Source organism: Dama dama, chromosome 12, assembly GCF_033118175.1.
Source record: "Dama dama isolate Ldn47 chromosome 12, ASM3311817v1, whole genome shotgun sequence".
Taxonomy (NCBI): Eukaryota; Metazoa; Chordata; class Mammalia; order Artiodactyla; family Cervidae; genus Dama; species Dama dama.
Window position 1 is genome coordinate 91,439,814 of NC_083692.1, and position 13,523 is coordinate 91,453,336.

At 40.9% G+C, this 13,523-nt stretch overlaps 1 long non-coding RNA gene and 1 pseudogene across 1 annotated transcript; both read right to left on the reverse strand.

Annotated features, from left to right (window-relative positions):
• Positions 1-1,177: 1,177 nt before the first annotated feature.
• LOC133067450 (uncharacterized) lies at positions 1,178-13,256 on the reverse strand. Its single transcript, XR_009695259.1, has 3 exons — positions 13,054-13,256; positions 12,591-12,697; positions 1,178-1,506 (listed from the first exon to the last, which is right to left on the reverse strand). It is a non-coding gene; the product is annotated as an uncharacterized LOC133067450 (long non-coding RNA).
• Positions 4,895-5,972, reverse strand: LOC133065877 (dihydrolipoyl dehydrogenase, mitochondrial-like; annotated as a pseudogene).
• Positions 13,257-13,523: the final 267 nt, after the last annotated feature.

Consider the following 13,523-nt stretch of genomic DNA (forward strand, 5'->3'; position numbering starts at 1 on the left):
TTTGCCTTTTTTCGTCAATTCTCTAAAAGATTTTATCTTCCAATTTGTCCATTGAATTTTTAATTACAGATGTCATGGCTTTTATTTTCAAAGGTCTTTTTTAAAAAAAAATTCTCTGACTATTCCTTTATAACTTCCAGTTCCTGTTTCATAGACACAACATCTCCCATTTCTCTGAGGATGTTAGGAGTTTTGTTTTGTTTCTTTTAAAATTCTTGGTACTGTCTCAATTTCCTCTAAGTTCCTTTCTCCCCCCGCCCCACCCCTGTGTATATTTTGTTGTCTTTCACATTGAAGGTTTGCCTCATTTACCTGATGATCTTTAGTTTTCTGATCAAGTGTAAGAGTGAGATTCTGTAGAGCTCATTGGAAGGTACAAAGGCGGGGCTTGTTACCTGTGTCTCCCCACTCTGGGGAGACAGGTGGCAAGCTGGTTGTGGCAGGCAGGATCTTCTAGTGGTGGCATGTGGGAGCTAGTTCCCTGAGTAGGGATGGAACCCAGGCCCTCTGAATCGGGAGCTTGGAGTCTTAGCCACTGCACTACCAGGGAAGTCCCGGGACCCCGATTTTTCTTCAGCCTCTGTTTCCAATAATACATCTCCCTCCCATCCCTAAGATCTAAAATGTGCCAGTCTCCCAGAATGGGGGACTTCTTATGTTTACATTTTCCAGAGAATAAATGTCTAGCTTCTAAACTAGAGGGTGGGGGTAAGAGGTGGTTGCCCACTGGGTGGCGGAGGGGAAAGGACGGGCTATAAATTCTCTTTAGGTCATTTCCATTCCTAATTGACCTTCCGTAACACCTCACGCGCCCGTTCCGGAGGCTTTCCAGGGCGCTGTGGTGTGAACGGGCCTGCTCCTTGCTGTGCCTCTCTCTGCTGACACCTCCTTTTCACCTTTCACTCTGCCGACACCTACATTTCAACTTTCTCCGCTCTGCTGTGTCAGTCCCTTCTATGTCCACTTCTCCCAAAATGTTAATGCCTTTAAGTGGCTGTCATCTTCTTTAATTTGGAATATATATATATGTGTGTGTATTTGCTAAATATACCTTCACTAGGGCTTTTTCAGACAGAAGACAGAAAAACGTGTGTATTTAATGTACCATGTTTAATTGAACACCCCTGACATGAGTTTCCAGTGGGTTTGCAGGAAGACCACAGTAATTCCCCTTTAACTTTATTCCAATTCTTGCAGACGTTTGTGCACCTTTATGACACCCAGTCCCAGTGTCCCATGACTGATAAAGTTGTTTCCTTGATCGTCCGGAATTTACACAGTGTGCTTCAAGCAGTGTGCATGTCAGGCACAACTTTGCTCCAGTCATTTCCCCTGCTCTTTTGGAATGTACTCTGCCATGACTTCGTTTGTGATTCATTTTCAAGCTTTGTTATTAAGGGCGGAATGGGTGGAATAGGGCTGAACACTGTAATATCACAACTTCCTGGTAGAAATTCACATCGTAAGTCCCCAGACTTTTAAACTCAAAGGCCAAGGGTTGGCTGCCTAGAGAGAGTAAATGTTTTCACAAAAGGAAAAGAATGATTATTTGCAAGCATAAAACTGTATTATCTACCTCTTCTAAGAGACATAAAATTGCTCAGGGTGAAAAGGACATGAAAAATTATCCAATCCAACCACTCATACAAGGTTTAGAACCCCTCACACCCCACCATCCCCGTCAACCTGTTAAAGCAGGGTGGAGACTGTGCTTGAACTCTTCTGGTGATGAAAATCGACTCTTCCTTTAGACAAACCTTTCACAGTTCTAACTGTTCTGACTTTTGTTATCTACCCCTTATTGAGCACCAATTATGAGCCTAGTTCTCTGCCCTGAGCTTTATAAATATCTCATTTAATCCTCACCATTGCCCTGGAAGTGTTATCATTCCCATTTTGCAATTCAGAAAACTCAGATTAACTGTTGGCCTAAGATCCCACAGTGATCTAGTGAGTGGCAGGGCCAGCAGAACAGTAGTCTCTGGTTGCAACTCCTCATTTTCCCTACTGGTTCTTCCTTTTGTCAAGCTTCAAATACCCACTGTCAAATAGCTTTCACCCACCGGGGCTATTTCTGTCCCTTGGGAGTGTAGAGGGAAAAACCTAACCTCTCTTCCACATGAGCACTCATCAGATATTTCAAGATATGTGTCTGATGTCCTTTCTACTCTAGACTAAACCTTTCTCTAAAAAAAAAAAAAAAGGAAAGAAGAAGAAGATGATAATGAGTATAAGAAAGAGCAATATCTGTTTTAAAGGTATTAAATGTATTTCTCCCTTGAGTTTTTTAGTTCTTTTCCTATTTGTGATGCCGAAGGACTATAGCCTCATAAGAAGGCGTTAAGTTGGATCTCTTTAATGTGTAGTTGGAAAAAGTTGCTACACAGAAAACAGCGATGACTCTTCCCTAAACTGATGGTTATAAAGGGCCATGATGCACCTATAAATGCTGCATGCAAATGTACTTAGTTGTGTCTGACTCTGTGACCCCCTAGACTATGGCCCACCAGGCTCCTCTGTCCATGGAATTTCCCAGGCAAGAATACTGGAATGGGTTGCCATTTACTCCTCCAAGGGATCTTCCCGATCAAGGGATTGAAACTGCATCTCTTATATCTCCTGCATTGGCAGCTGGATTCTCTGCCACAGTGCCACCTAGAAAGCCCCCCTGTATTAGCTGGAAATATCTAACACATCACCCTCTGAAGTTGCACCAATCATAGCGGGATTCCCTCGGGGGAGGAGACCCAGATGAGTCTGGAGCAGTGTTAATTGCTTAATAAAAGGGTTCTTAAATGGTTTTGTTGTGCATCCTAAAGTAACTTCAGATTATAAACTGACATTGAACCCATGCCTATATAAATTCCACCAGATAGCCTGATTCCTTGGTTGCGAGTAGGTTTGTTTTATGATGCTATTGCCCATATTTGCCTGATCATAAGTCCCTGGGGAGCTTATTTAAACTACAGAGTTCTGGACATCACCCCAGACCTCCTGAGTCAGAATCTGCAAGGGAAGGATCTGCAGTTTTAATAGGTCTTTCTAAGGGATCCTCATCATTACCAAGTTTGGAAAATACTGTTCTGAGGAGCTCACTGCCTAAAATTCCATTCCTTGTCTTTAAAATTTGGAGAAGAAAAAGAGTTGAAAGAAAATTATGAGGGTTAATTTTCTGTGTCAAATTGGCTGAGCCACCATGCTCAGCTATGTGGTCCAACATTATTCTGGATGTTTCTGTGTGAGTGTTTTGGGATGAGATTAACATTTGGATCAGTTGACTTCAGTAAAACAGAGTGCTCTCAGTAACATGGGTGGGCCTCACCCAATCAGCTGAAGGCCTGAGTAGAACAAAAACTGATTTCCCCACCATGCATGCTAAGTCGCTTCAGTCGAGTCCGACTCTTTGTGACCCTGTGGGCTGTAGCCCACCAGGCTCCTCTGACCATGGGATTCTCTAGGCAAGAATATTGGAGTGGGTTGACATTTCCTTCTCCAGGGGGTCATCCCAACTCAGGGATCAAGTCCACATCTCTCCTGTCTCCTGCATTGGCAGGTGAGTTCTTTATGACTAGTGCCACCTGGGAAGCCTGGTCTCCCCAGAGCCAGCGTGAATTCTGCAGCAGATGGCCTTCGGACTTGAACCTCAGGAAGACTCTTCCCTGAGAGGGGTGGTAGACTGCTTGGAAAGAGAAGAAATGAAGAGAGCTGTAGTGTTCTTCTGAAGGGACAAGGGGGACTGAAAGGTAATTGTTGCTTAATGGGGGCTTCCCTGCTGGCTCAGTGGTAAAGAATCTGCCTGTAATGCAGGAGATACAAGAGACACTAGTTTGATCCCTGAGTAGAGAAGATCCCCTGGAGAAGAAAATGGCAACCCACTCCAGTATTCTTGCCTGGGAAATCCCATGGACGGAGGAACTTGGTGGGCTACAGTATATGGAGTCGCAAGAGTCAGACGTGACTTAGCGACTAAACCATCATGTTGCTTTATGAGAGAACAAAAGAGCTGTAATAACCTTGCTGTGACAACAACCAGTAACAAATACTTTTGGAAAGCACCAGGAGTAGAGACCCAGGCCTGTTTTTAATACTAGATTTGTTTTGACATCAAACTAACTGAGGTATTATTTGCACACAATGAAACTCACCCCTTTAAAGTAGAACATTGGATGGATTTTGATGAATGTATAAACTCACGCAACCACTAGAAGAATCAAGATGCAGGATATTTCCATTACCTCAAGCATTCCCTTGAACTCCTCTTTTTTTTTTTTTTTTAATATTTAAGACATATTTATTTCCGTGTCTTCATTTTACACTGTAATACATTGCTTCTCCATCTGATACTTGATTTTTGTATATACACTGCCTTACTTTGGTTAACTGTATAACTATACTTTAGACCTCAACAGAACCTTAAAAATCTAAACACAAATTTTACCTCTAACCACCAAGACATTGGGGATTAAAATAATTGAGATCATCATTTTTTATTTACATCAGTTTATACATGTTTCCAACTTATTCTAATGACTGTTTCCAATGTGAAAACCAAGTTTCAAATAACCTGATCACCTTGGTTCAAACAGAGCTGTTCACATATCATACTCCAGCAGCATCCATGTAAGTAAATCCTGTATCAGAGATAAGAGCTACTTAACATAAACTCAGTGACGTTGAACCCTTCATAAACAGCATGAAAATATGGGTTAAAGAAAATTTTCCAGGAAGCTACTATAAGTAGCTTTTTTCTGCAGATATTAATGCAGTGAAACAATGTTAAATTTATTTAAAATATAGGTAAGAGATTATTCAATTCTGTCCAAACCTATTAAATACCTTCCAAAAGTTTCATAATTCAGTCCTAGAAATTTTTGCAGCTGTGAGCATTTCCTGTTCAGAAATGTGACCTCTACAAAAGTCCCCAGGAAATTTCAGAAAAATATAATCTTCTAATTTAAAAGTTGATTGATTTGCCAAATGATGCAGCCATGTTTGTTTCTCTAAAAGCTTCTGATAAGGTCGGATGTGCATGACAGACTCTAGCTATATCTTCACAGGCTGCTCTGTATTCCAGTGCAAGTGCAGCTTCATTTATCATTTCACCAGCACCTGGTCCTAGAATATGTGCTCCCAATACTCTGTTGATTTCTGCCTGACAGTCTTCACCATGCTATCTGTGCAAGCGTTTGTCTTAGCTCTGCTGTTAGCAGCAAATGGGAATTTCCCAACTTTGTATTCAATACCATCTTCTTCTTTCAACTGCTCTTCTGATTTGCCAACCCAAGCAACTTCAGGGTGTGTGTAAATCACCGATGGTACACAGTTGTAGTCAATGTATACAGCGCCACCAGCCATCCCTTCAGCAGATAATGCCTTCATCCTCAGCTTTGTGAGCCAGCATTGGACCAGCAACGACATCACTGATTGCATAGATATTTAGAATTTTAGTTTGGAATCTGGTATTCACTGGAATTCTACCTCTAGGATCCAGCTCAATTTCAAGCTCTTCTAGTAACAAATTCTGAGTAAAGGGTCATCGGCCGATGCAAACCAGCAGTACATCACAAATGATAACTTCAGCTTTACCACCAGAAGCAGCCTCAATAGAAACATCAGTTTTTCCATCTGATTTCTTAGTAGCACCAGTAACTTTTGTGTTTAAATTTAAATCCTTGTTTTTGAAGGATACGTTGAAAGTTTTTAGATATTTCCATATCAATTCCAACACCACCAACATGACCCAAAAATTCAACTTCTGTCACTTCTGCACCAAGCCTTTGCCAAACTGAGCCCAATTCTACACCTATTACTCCTGCCCCAATGACAACCAATTTTTCTGGAACTTTTTTTAAAGACAAAGCACCTGTAGATGACACTACTGTATCTTCATCAATCGTAATTCCAGGAAAAGGAGTGACTTCTGAACCTGTGGCTATAGAATGTTCTTTGTATCGATAACTTGAGTGCTGCCATCAGCTTTCATGGCAGTGACCTGAGTTTTCCCAGTTATCTTTCCATATCCATTTACATGAACAACCTTATTCTGTTTGAATAAGTGGGCAGTTCCACCCATTAAAGCTTTTACTGCATTACTCTTCTGCTCTATCATCTTCTCTAAACTCAAATGAACTTCAGACATTTCAATTCCCCTAGATGCAAAATCTTTTCCATGGGCCAAATGGTAAAAGTGAGAGTTATTCAATAAGGCCTTAGAAGGGATACAACCAACATTCAAGCATGTTCCACTGAGTGTTTCATTTTTCTCAACACAGACTGTCTTGAAGCCTAACTGGGCAGCTTTAATAGCAGCAACATATCCTCCAGGACCAGAGCCAATTACTGTCACATCAACATCGATTGGTTGATCTGCATAAGTTCTTAAAAACACTACAGAAACTCCTTGTAGACCATGAGATATTCGATTGAAATGGCCTTTCTTGACCAAGGAACAGTACACACGACTCCTCCCTTGAATTCCTCTTTAGCCAGTTCCCTCTGCCACCCCTGGCTCCTGGCAACAACTGACTTATTTTCTGTTGGTATAATTTTGTTTCTAGAATTCCATGTAAATAGAGTCATATGGAATGTGGTTTTCTGTGTCTGGCTTCTTTTATTTAGCATGATGCTTTCAAGATTCATCAAATCCTGCTGTATCTATCGATAGGTTTTCCTTTCTGTTGCTGTTTCATTGTATGGATAGACCACAGTTTATCCATTCGCCACTTAATAGACATTTAGCTTGTTTCCAGTTTGGGGCTATTATGAATAATGCTGCTGTGAGTATTCCTACTTAGGTCTTGGTACAGACATGTGTTTTCATGTCTTTTGGGTAAATAGCCAGGAGTGAGATTGTAGCATCATATGTTAAGTGTAGGTTGGTGGCTCAGAGGATAAAGCATCTGCCTGCAATGCAGGAGACTCAGGTTTGATCCCTGGGTTGGGAAGATTCCCTGGAGAAGGAAATGGCAACCCACTCCAGTATTCTTGCCTGGAGAATCCCATGGACAGAGAAGCCTGGCGGTCTATAGTCCATGGGGTCGCAAAAAGTTGGACACGACTGAGCGACTTCACTTTCTTTCTTTCTTACCTTTACAGAAATTGATGAACTATTTTTCAATGGCTGTACTATTTTGCATTTGCAACTGCAATGAAGTACTAATTTTTTTTTTTTTTTTTACAAAGACATGATGTAGACATGATATACAACAATTCACTGCAGACAGATCTACAAACACCTTTCTTTTGTTTCATCAGCAGAGACAAAAGAATTAGCTTTGTAGAAAGCACTGCTTAAGAGCACTGAACCTGGAATCAGACTGAAAGGGGTTGGTTACTGGATTCAACAATATTATTCCTCTAACTATAGAAAAGTCACTCAATCTCCCTCATCTATAAAATAGAAACAAAAATAGTTCCTTTCTGCTTAGGCATGTTGGAGGACTAAGCAAGAGAAAACACACGATGTACTTAACATAGAACCTGGTACATAAAAAACAATTAATACAATTTACTCTCATTACATTCATATCTTCTTTGAAATAGTATTTGTTGCAGCCAGGTTTAACTATGTGAGAACATGGACTATGGATTTGACTTCTTTGGAGTTTCCTTTGGGTAATAACTTAGAATTCAAGAAAAGCATAGGAAGCCAAAACAGATGTTTTGTCATTGAAAGAAGGTATTTTCCTGAAATGAAAAATGAACAAGCCTTTTTATGTCCTGTCAAAACTTTCTGACTTCAGTTTCCTAGTCTGCAAAACGGGGATAATAATTCTTGCCCTGCCTATCATGAGTTTGATGTGGAGATCAAAGGGAAAACTGAACATTAGAGAGTGTTAAGTGTCAAAGAAATATTTGCCACCAGTGATGTTTTAGAAGAAAACTTTCATAAGACATGATTCAGTTAGAAATAGAGAATGGTGTCCTTTGAAAATGTTTCTTTTTTCCAATGTTACACTGGGAAAAAAATAAACTGTTATTTGGGGGGGAAATTGCAACAAAAATGTTCTTGTAGTGAAACTTGTGATAAATTGGTATCAAGAAGATCAAACTGCCATGTAGGTCCTAAGCTAGCACTCAAGTACCTCTGAAGAAAAAAGAACAGCCTACAGCTGACGCCTTTCACCATATAGTAGGCTAATGAGCTGAATTCAATGTGGTCTTTTAGTGGCTGCAGGAGAATAGTCTTATGTATGCATTCAAACATCTGCTTTCAGTTGCTTACTCAGATGACACATGAGTTTGAACATGCCACTTGAAATCTTTTTTGGGATACTATTAATTGCCTGAAAAAAAGCTATGGACACGATGGCATTTTCTACAGTCAGAAAAGTTTTCATAGAAATATAAATTATTTAATTTTCCATTGGAACCATGTGAGGAACAAAATATAAAGGACAAAGTTGCATTTGGGAACAGAGAGATAACGTGTATTCAGAATAGAAAAGAATTAATTGTGCCATCCATAATTTGTGAGCACCGCCAGGCAGTCAACCTAAGCATCTAAGCCCTGGTTTTTCTCTCAGGATCCAGATCTCAGGGTTTGGTGCTACTTGTCCTGCAGAGGAAGTCTAATTGCCCCTCATCTCTGCAACAGGAAGAGAAGAAGGAGCCTTTGACATAGCTGCCCCTCAGCCTTATCTAGTAGATGGGGACTCTCAAATGCACATAGCATTTTTCATTCAATAAGGTGCTTTTTTTTTTTTTTTTAACGAAAGTCAAAACATTTATCATAAGTTATTTTTAAAGCTCAGAAATAAGTGATGTTGTACTTTTAATTTGTTAATGGAAAAATATATTCATCGATTTTATCCCCCATATAGTTGTAGTGTGGACATTCTGATGTGGATATTCTGCTATTGTGTGGTCAGATATAGAACACATGGTTTATTCAGAAGTCAGCCTGAAATGTTACCATTCAGAAGCCTTCACTAAGTACCTATCTACCTCAAGAATACTTAGAATTATCATGACAATGAAATATGATCATGTTTGTGAACATGACTAAGTGTATATATATATATATATATATGTTTTAATTTTATAGATGAGGAAACCAAGGCCCAAAAAAGTATCAATAAAATAACTTATCCAGCATTCTACAGCTAGTAAGCAAGAGAAATAGAATTGAAAATCAGTTACTGTTATTTGGCTACTGCCAAATAGTAGATATATAACCCAAGGAACTCAGGACATGAAAACTCTAGAAATACCACATTTTGACCTGTGACCACAAGAGAACTGCAGGAATACCTCAAGTGTTCTCCAAGGAAATCAACTTCAAAATTGGGACATGCATCTCAAATATCATTAGGTTCCTTAATAACCTAAATAGGTCTGTAATCCATAAATTTCTCTGTGAAAGTCACTCAGTCATGTCCTACTTTTTGTGACCCCATGGACTGTGGTCCATGGAATTCTCCAGGTCAGAATAATGGAGTGGGTAGCCTTTCCCTCCTCCACGGGATCTTCCCAGGTCTTCAACATTGCAGGCAGATTCTTTACCAGCTTAGACACAAGGGAAGCCCAAGAATACTGGAGGAGGTAGCCTACCCCTTCTCCAGTGGATCTTCCTGACCCAGGAATCAAACCGGGGTCTCCTGCATTGCAGGCGGCTTCTTTACCAACTGAGCTATGAGGGAAGCCCATACAAATTCTTTAATATTTCCTAAATTTATATCCTACTCCCAACCTTGAGTGTTCCTTGGAATAGGAAGTCTTAAGTTTACTAGCAGTTGTGTTCTTCAGTACTCTTTTATATAAACCTAAAATATTTTTTTTTTTCACACTGGAGTGAATATTCCCCATTTCCAGTGTCCTGAATTTCGAGGTACATATTCCTTCCCTATCCATTCTTTCAGAATTTTGTAAAATGTGCTTGCATCTTCCTCCCTGATGAAGAATACTCGGTTTTTGAGTCTGTCTGAATCTGTCCTTCATAAGTAAGTCTCTTCATTGGAGAAGTTGACTGAACATTCTGCAGATGAAAGAAAAGATAAAGCCTGCCTCCTTGGCCTCCTTTACAGGCCTCCCCCTCGTTGGACACGGTCTCCTTACCTCTGCGTCCTGCAGGTCTGCTTTAGGACACCTGTTCCTCTCTTTTCACTCAAGAAATTTAAAACCAATTAGAATTCAGAGTCTTTCTTGTCTTTCGGTGTTTCACACTGTTAATAGGGCAGAATATCCCCTGCCTTTCTGATGAGTGCTAACATTTTAGCTTTAGAAAGATAGTACATTAAAAAAATTTTTTTCCTGAGCGGAATCAAGCAAAAGATTGGGAAAGAGAGACAATGACCACTTTCTTTGGCAGACAGAGGTTTTCTGCTACTGTATAGAACAGAGAACAATATTCAATATTCTATGATAAACCATAATGAAAAAGAATATTAAGAATATAGACATTAATATATGTATAACTTTGCTGCCCAGCAATAATTAACATAACATTGTAAATAAACTATACTTCAATTTTTTAAAACCTGAAAATAAAATTTTAAAAGAAAAAAAAAATGTCCTATGGATCCGAAGTATGGCAGACATCAGAAGCATCTGTAGATTCCTGGGTTCAGCCCCAGACCTAATGGATGAGGCTCTCTAGGCTAGAGTCCAGGAGTCTTCAGTTTAACTGGTTTCCCCCAGGGTGATTCTGATGCAGGTGGTCGGAAGCCCTGCAGAGGTGTGATGTGCTCGGAAAACCACTCTCTTCTGCAGAGAGGGCGCGCAGCTGGTCTAAGACTAGCAGTATTCGTGATCTCTCAATTGTGATAGAAAATTCCACTTAAAACTATGAGCAGTCTTAGGGGCTTTTGTTCTCCTGAATAGTCTAAAAACAAACTAACAACAACAAAAATAAAACAAACAGAAATATCTACCCACCAAATCTAATAAATACAGCTGAAAGAACAGCTGTATTGCTCGCCCTTTGGAGAGAGTAGTTTAATTCTTTTCCATCAGGTAGTAGAAAAAGAAATGGTTAGAGAATCTGTGGGTTTCTCTTTCATGGGGCCTTTAGAAAACCTTTGGTTTTTGCCCTGAATGAGAAATGTTTAATGTCCACATGCACAATCAGATAATTTCCAAAATGCCTTTCCCCTGGTCTAACTCAATTCAGATAACTGTGTTTGTCTGTGAGAAACCCTCAGGGAAAACATTCAGGCCAAATGATCTCATGCCTGGATTTTGCAAAACAATATGTGCACAAGAGCAGAATTTATATCATCATGGAATCCGTGCCATTCCCCAATCCAGCCCTGGGATATTCTTCAACAACGTGGCTTCTTTGCCATGTCTGAGTCACTTCCTAGGCCTGGATCCAGGACAGCCTGCAGACCCCTGGCCACCATGCAGGCCACATGAGGAAGCACTTCTGTACTATTTCTAGGAATAGCATCTTTGAAAATTATTTTGCACTTATCTCACGCATTTTGCTATCCCAGATGGTTTTAAATGGGGGGGGAGGGGGTTAGTGTGGCTGAACGTGGTGTTTTATTTTTCCTCAAAATAATTTAAATTTTCTATTGCATCCAACTGAGAGAAAAAACAAGAGGTGTGCCATGGTGGTAATGACTATCCTTGGAGATACTGGACTAGCCTCTGGGGACGAAAATTCTGGAGATTTCATTTACCGCCTTGAGGGGATTAGCCGCCTCTGCATGACTGTCTCGGGGGACAAGTGGAATCCTCAGACTCTGCCTCTTTTCCAGGGAGATAGATGAAGCAGGAAATGTCGTTCTGGATAGAACCTCAGACCACAAACAATCGATAGTAATACTTCTTGGCTTGGGTTTATTAGATTGCATCTTGGTGGTTGAACAATTTTGACATCATTTTCCTGGCTGTCACCTCTGAAAGGGCACATGGGTATATGTGATCTATATGTATATTTCCCCATTGAAGACAGAAGTCAAGAAGAGTTACCCTATGCTCTGCCTCTGTGGAGGAGGCTACAGTTTCCAGACAGGCCTACTCAGAAGTGTCCTGGAGGCTGGTCTTGATCCCTGGAAGGAGGCACATCTAATCTGGTGACTGCAAGATGAGACCTCTGAGTCCAAACTTCCACACACATTGCCTGTTCAAAGTATCTCTTTTGGCTTGGTTCTAAGTTCTGAAATCTCACTATTGAAAATGCATTTGAGTTGCTAGATCTCCTCTTGAAGAGGTTGAATAAGAATGCATTGGGGCTAGGACCAACCTGATCCTATAAAAGTCAGGTATCAGCTCCTGCAGAACCTCTTTCTGGTCACTGACCCTACTTTGAGCCCTCATAGTCTAGGGCCATGTTGTCACTTCCTGTTTGAGATCACTGCTCTCTACCAGCCTCCCTGAAGGTAGGAACTGTGTCTTTTCATCAGTGTATCTTCACTGCACATGGCACGTGGCCTATAATACCAGCTGAATGAGCCCAGTTTCTTCCATTGTAAAATGGGATTGACAGTGGTATTGCTGACCTTCTCAGGGTGTCTGTGAGCATGAAGTGAGATGAGCCATGTCAAAATGTTGGTCAACTGCAAGGAACTGTGCAGATGGAGGTCAGTATAACAACTTGCAAGGAAGAGGGAGAGAAGTCCCAAAGAGGGACACAGAGACCTCACCGTTTCGGATATTTTCCAGGGTCCCCTTCTAAGTGGTGACGCCTTGAAGTCATTGCACACTGGACTTTGTTCTGTCTTTATACCAAGATCTTTTGCTCTGTGTGAACCTGAAACGATTAACCCCATAGGTGTTCCCAGAGCTCTTTTTTTTTTTCTTTTTTTTAATGAGTAACCAAAGGCAGGAAAATCAGATACTAATTTTCACAGAATCTGTTTGATAACTGCTTTGGTAGATGATTGCATTCATTGTTAAGGCTAACAGCAAAAAGAAACTGAAGTTTTCTCATTATTCATAGGGACCATAATCGAGTGGGAGGCAGTAACGAATTGTGTCATAGAAGAGATACCAGCCGCTTTCTCCCCCTTCACAGCTGCCCAGGATAGAACGTGCCTCCCCCCACCCCCCAGCACCATTCTCAGCTGTGTGGGCAGAGATGGAGGGCCACAGTTCAAACCTTCTCACCTTAGAGAAGTAAAGGCATCACAGGGCTTTGCCATCTGGACTGTCGAGAATTGGGACGGAGACATCGAGGAAGAGTCTGCCCTGGAAACAGGAAGGAGGAAGCCATGGTGTGTGGGCTTGAGGCGCCGGCGCACGTCACAGCAGAGAGGCAGATGGGCGGCCTTGACCCTAGCCCGCCATTTTACCAGGCCCTGTGTGTTTCCATTTCCATGGTCACCAGGCCAAGGTCCACTCTAAGAAAGGATCTGTCATTCAAAAGGTAGCTGAAACATTATGGGAAGGAGGAGAATTAGAAAGCAACACACCTATGTTTAAACAAGACAGAAGAAAACAGAAAAAGAAATAGCGCTCATTTATGGTAAATGCTGAGCATGCAACAATAAACCAATAGAGATGTTTTGGATATTCTGGATGGAATTTTTCGGCTGGTTTAAGTTCTTTAGAGACTAGTGATGCCGGTGCCTTATTAT